The following is a 6,000-nucleotide window of genomic DNA, read 5'->3' on the forward strand; positions in this document are numbered from 1 at the left end:
AGTCCAAGGCTGTCTGAGAGGTAATTAAAATTTTTGTCCAGAATAATGTTAATTTGGTGCAGGCCCAGAACATGTGACCCAGTGAGGCTGGGGCTTGGTTGCAACGTTCGCAGGTTGGATCATGCCCTGGAAACATTTTGGAGAGTTTTAGTCGAGACAGATGTGCTCGATATATAATTTTGAGTTGTATAATTGTATGCTTTGCATATGGAGCTCGAGTGAATTCTCTGCATTGCTACTTTCCACTCCTTTTCTGATATATTAATTGAGAGATCTTTTCCCAGTGTCCTCTTGGATCTTTGAAAGGAAGGGATTGTAAAATGATTTTATATATTGTAGAGATGGAGTCTAATCCTTGAAATTGAGCAATATTTTTCCAGCGTGGATGAGGGTGCAAGATGAGGAAAATCTGGAAGGTTCTGTTTAACAAAGTTCCTGATTTGAAGATAGTGAAAGAAATGTGTAGCTGGAATGTTAAATTTGGAATGTAATTGTTCATAGGATGCAAAGACGTTGTCTATATAAAGATCTCTAAGCAAGTTAATTCCAAATTTTTCCAGATATTAAAACTGCATATGTTTGTGAAGGTTGAAAGAGGTGGTTCTCTTGCAGGGTGCCACAGATAGAAGCTTCTCCGTCTTAAAATGCTTTCTACATTGGTTCCAGATTCTAAGTGAGTGGAGCACAATTGGGTTATTAGTGTATTGCCGATAGCGTGTGTTTATTGGAGCACAGAGCAAGGAATACAAAGAAGTACTGCAGGATTTTACTTCTATTGCGGTCCAAGCCTGTGTATGTTCTTCTATTTGTGTCCAGGTTCTTATCGCCTGTATATTTGCTGCCCAGTAATAAAACTGGAAGTTAGGTAGAGCCATGCCGCCTTCTGCCTTTTGTCTTTGTAGGGTCGCTCTTTTGATGCGTGGATGTTTTGAATTCCAAATAAATGAGGTTATTGTTGAATCTAATTGCTTAAAGAATGATTTATTAATGTATATTGGGATGTTTTGAAATAAAAAAAGGAGCTTAGGAAGAATATTCATCTTAACAGTGTTAATTCTTCCAGCTAGTGTGAGATGAAGGGTTGACCATCTATGCAAGTCTTGTTTAATTTTTTCCATGCAGACGACGAAATTTTGTTGATAAAGAGCTTTATGTTTACTTGTGATGTTTACCCCTAGGTATTTAAACTGTTCTGCAATGATAAAAGGTAGGGTGTCTAATCTAATATTATATGCTTGAGAATTCACTGGAAAGAGTACACTTTTATTCAGATTAATTCTGAGACCAGAGATCTTTTGAAATTCTGTGAGTGCTGCTAAGACTGCAGGCACAGAATTTTCTGGGTCCAATATACAGTACCATATCATCTGCATATAATGAGATTTTCTGTTCCAGTCCTTCTCTGCTAATCCCCTTTATCTGATCAGTATTTCGACAATGTATTGCCAGTGGTTCAATGGCGATCGCAAACAGCAGCGGTGACAAGGGCATCCTTGTCTTGTGCCACGTTCTAGTTTAAAGTAGTCTGAGCAAATGTTATTGATGCAAACTGAAGCTTCTGGGTTAGTATACAGTAATTTAATCCATGCACAAATGTTGGGCCAAACCCAAACTTCTCCAATATAGTAAAAAGGTATTTCCATTCAATCATGTCGAATGCTTTTTCTGCATCCAATGATAATAATATTTCTGGGGTGTTTGATTTAGTTGGTGAGTATATTACATTAAACAGGCGTCGAAGATTTGAAGATAAGTGTCGGCCCCTAATAAATCCAGTTTGGTCTTTGTGATATTACGGGGGGAGCACTTTCTCCATCCTTCTAGCTATGATTTTAGAGAGTATTTTAACGTCGTTATTCAGAAGTGAAATTGGTCTGTATGATGCACATTGTAATAAATCCTTATTTTGTTTTGGAAAGATAGTGATTAATGCTTGGCGAAAGGTTTGTGGAAGAAATTGGTTATCTCTGGCATCTGTAAATGTTGCTAATAGGAGGGGAGCTAGCTGAGCGGAGAATTTCTTGTAAAACTCTGCAGGGTAGCCGTCAGGGCCTGCTGCTTTTCCACCTTGGAGTGACTTTATAGCATCTAGTAATTCTGATAACGCCAGAGGTTTATCAAGTTCCTCCAAGCAAAATATTTTAAAGGACTGGGAAACAGGCAAAGCAGAAATCAATATGAAAAAATGTGCCGAGTTAAAAAGTGATTGCCACAAGAACCAAAGTAACTAAACCCCATGCATAGCCCAAAGACATAGTTCTGAACACATGCAAAGTTTCTAAGCCCTAAAGACTAATTATCATAATACTAAGCACTAAAAAAGTGGACAGTTACCTTCAGTATGTTACAAGTTTATATGGTCAATCTGCTGATGAGTACTGGCGTGACTTTTAGGAACTGTCCCTTACCAACCCACCATTGTATCTTGCAACTGCAACACAAATTGGTGGTTACCATAAAATTCCAAAATGATGCTGCAGCATAAATGAAAAGTAATGAAGAATAAAAATAGCTGCTCTAAAAAAACTATTAGAGGAAACTGAAAATATTGGATAAAGTAAATATGCGACTTTGAAGACAACTGCTTTGAATTGATCTGACAACAGATTGTGGTTTAATGCTTTGCTTCTGATGTTAGTCTTCTGGTATTTTTGACCTCAGACTGCTTTAAGACAAAGTTTTTTCTACATGTTTTTGTCGTCTATTTGCTAATTTAAGAACCATCTCTTTTCCAAGAAACAACTTTTGTAAATCCGCTACCTTTCTGAGAGATCATAACACATACTATAGCTACTGGAAAAGACTCCACTTATGTCACCAGTTATTTTCCTTCAGGTAGATGATTCTTCACTTTTTCCTGCATCACACAGGTGTTTATTGTTACCAGCTTGTGAAACAGGAAACAAAGTTATCTTTAACACTTGAATTACCAAAGCCTATGAAAAAAATCGTAAATCCAGCCCACCTTAAATCCCTTCGCACTTCTCCGTCGGTGTCATTTGTCCTGTAAATGTGCCAATAAGGATAAGCAGTCTGCTATTCCATTTACCCACCACTGCAGAATGGCCACAAAGTTCTCCAAGCTCATGCCTTGATTATCTAAAGCTCATGCCTTGATTATCTGAGAGTGAAGTGGTGGAAGTTTAGAGTAGAAATAATAGATCATTATTTGGAACACATGCATTTCACGTGTGTTCCGTTTCTACAATATGTGTAAACACATTGTTAAAACAGAAACGTTTTTCATATTTTAGTAATAAAAGACAAAATACAGGCCTCCTATATTTATCGTTTTGAGTAGTGAGCTGCTCTTATTGTTAATATTATACAGTAAACACATACATTTGGTTTGCGTCTGTAACAGCCGCAGTACATTTATAGTACTTGTAAAAGTTAGCTTTTTTTCACTTTTATTCTCTCAGTCACGATCACGATACATACTACTATTGCAACAGGTACACATGTCGTAAATGTAGGAAGGACGGTCCTTGGGTGTGTGGGAACTGTTAACATTTTAATTTGATGATTGCATATAGCGCTGAACTGATCTCTCTGTACTATTCTTTCCTCTGCATGTCCTGGAGTACATAAGAAACACCACCATACAGCAACATGTTGAGACTGGCAAGATTGGGGAGAGAAAAAAAAAAAACAAGCGGTCACTGATTACAACTGCAAGATGTTATGCAAATGAATATGTTGCATCCGTGCCACAATATTTTCCAAAATGTACTATACAGGTCATAAAATGAATAATTCCAAATATCATATATACCTATGTCTCTGTTTTTTGTCTGCGTGGCTTTGACATCATGGACCATAACGTGCATACTAATTCAGTGTGAGCAGGAACACTCAATAAAACTGAACAAAAAAATCATATGACGGTGAGATACGAAGAAGGCAGATTCACCAGTGTTTCTGTATTGGCTTATATCCATCCAGATCAGAGAATGTCCAGTTCCATTACCTGAAAACACCACTCACATCTACAGTTATTCCCAGTTTCAAATAAAAACTAACAGCGTTAGATCCCTGGGTGGCTGGGGGTGGGAAACAGTAGTATCTATCGAGCGAATAAAAGTGAAAAAAAAAAAACACTAACTTTTACAAGTACTATAAATGTACAGCGGCTGTTACAGATGCAAACCAGATGTGTTTACTGTATAATCTATACTAATAAAAGGAAAAGCCCTCACCCACTCATCACTAACTCTCCAACTTCCTGTGTAGGTAGAAGGCTGAAATTTGGCAGGCTCATTCCTTACAGCTTACTTACAAAAGTTGGGCAGGTTTCATTTTGAAATTCTACGCGTAATAGTCATAACTGGAACCTATTTTTCTCCATATACTGTAATGGACTTCAGCTAGATGGGTGTGGGGGGCGGAGTTGCGTGTTACATCATCACGCCTCCCACGTAATCACGTGAACTGACTGTGAACGCAGTACGTAGAAACCAAGGAAGAGCTCCAAACAGCGCTGAAGAAAAAACGCATACAAGCTTATTCATAAGTGCAGCTACTGCGGAAACAAAGCACGGTGTAAACCGTAAGTTTAAATTAAGTTTATAGACACGCTCACGCTAACGTTTGTCATGCCATCGATGAATACTTTATTCGCGAGGTACAAGTTTAATGAGAAGACACGAGGAATAAACGAGACTTTAAATCACTTTGTAACGGAGTTCAAATTGCTGTAGCAAGAAACTTTTAAGTGCCGGGTCTTAGCTAACATTAAATAAAGCCGTGCACATCACACAAGGGAGCAGCTCACGTAAACTGACTGAACGCAGTACAAGTGATCACTTCCATGCATCAAACCTGTACAAAAAACGCATTACACAATTGACAAGGTAGGAAAAGAATATGCTCAGAGCTGAGCTCCACCGCTAACGCGGTCTTGCGGAAGCAACTTCGTCACGCTGCCACCAAATACTCACAGAAAAATCCACAATGTAATACACACTCTGTCTCTAGAGTTTCTCCACACTCAATGTATTCCTCACATCCACGTTATACCCTCTGATCTCCCATTTTAATTCAAATGCCTCCAAGTTCCAGTAAGTCTCTGCTTCGCGATGACAAGTAATAAGTCTCAGGGACAGACCCTACAAGAGGTTGCCATTGATTTGAAGCAAGATTACTTTTCTCCTGGACAACTATACGTTGCATTCTCAAGAGTGAGCTCGCGCAGCTTCATCATATTACGACGGAGTGCTGAACTGACAACGTGCAAATAAAGAGAACTATAACAATCGTAACAAACGAATAAAAAAACATCGGAGAACCCGTGGATTAAATAAAAAGGCAGCTTCCTTGGCGAAACAAGGAAAAACGATGGCCTTATAAGTCGTTCGTTTATAAAACAGCGGAGAAGCTGTGTAAAGGCTGCCTCACAAAAAAACCAGTCACCTAAAGAAGGGAGTCAATAAATAACTATAATCGTAATAAACGAACCAAAAATAGCGTACAAGCCGCGGAATAAATAAAGGAAATGGGTACCTGAACAGTAAAGTCTCAAATAGCTACACAATAACTATAACAATCGTAATAAACGAACAATAAAACAGTACAGAACCGCGAAGCAAGGAGAAACGACAGCCTTATATGGTGTTCGTTTATAAAGCAGCAGAGAAGCTGTGTGAAGGCAGCTACACAAAAAAACAGCAGAGCGCCACACTCTGAATGTACAGTGGGATGCAAAAGTTTGGGCAACCTTGTTAATAGTCATTATTTTCCTGTATAAATCGTTGGTTGTTACGATAAAAAATGTCAGTTAAATATATCATATAGGAGACACACACAGTGATATTTGAGAAGTGAAATGAAGTTTATTGGATTTACAGAAAGTGTGCAATAATTGTTCAAACAAAATCAGGCAGGTGCATAAATTTGGGCACCGTTGTCATTTTATTGATTCCAAAACTTTTAGAACTAATTATTGGAACTCAAATTGGCTTGGTAAGCTCAGTGACCCCTGAACTACATACACAGATGAAT

General features: G+C 38.2%; 1 protein-coding gene across 1 annotated transcript in view; it reads right to left on the reverse strand.

The window, feature by feature from the left end:
- The window catches only part of hfm1 (helicase for meiosis 1), an 88,781-nt gene that overhangs the window by 67,256 nt on the left and 15,525 nt on the right, over window positions 1-6,000 (reverse strand). The gene's annotated exons all lie outside the window — the stretch shown is intronic.

Source organism: Polypterus senegalus, chromosome 14, assembly GCF_016835505.1.
Source record: "Polypterus senegalus isolate Bchr_013 chromosome 14, ASM1683550v1, whole genome shotgun sequence".
NCBI classification, from domain to species: domain Eukaryota; kingdom Metazoa; phylum Chordata; class Cladistia; order Polypteriformes; family Polypteridae; genus Polypterus; species Polypterus senegalus.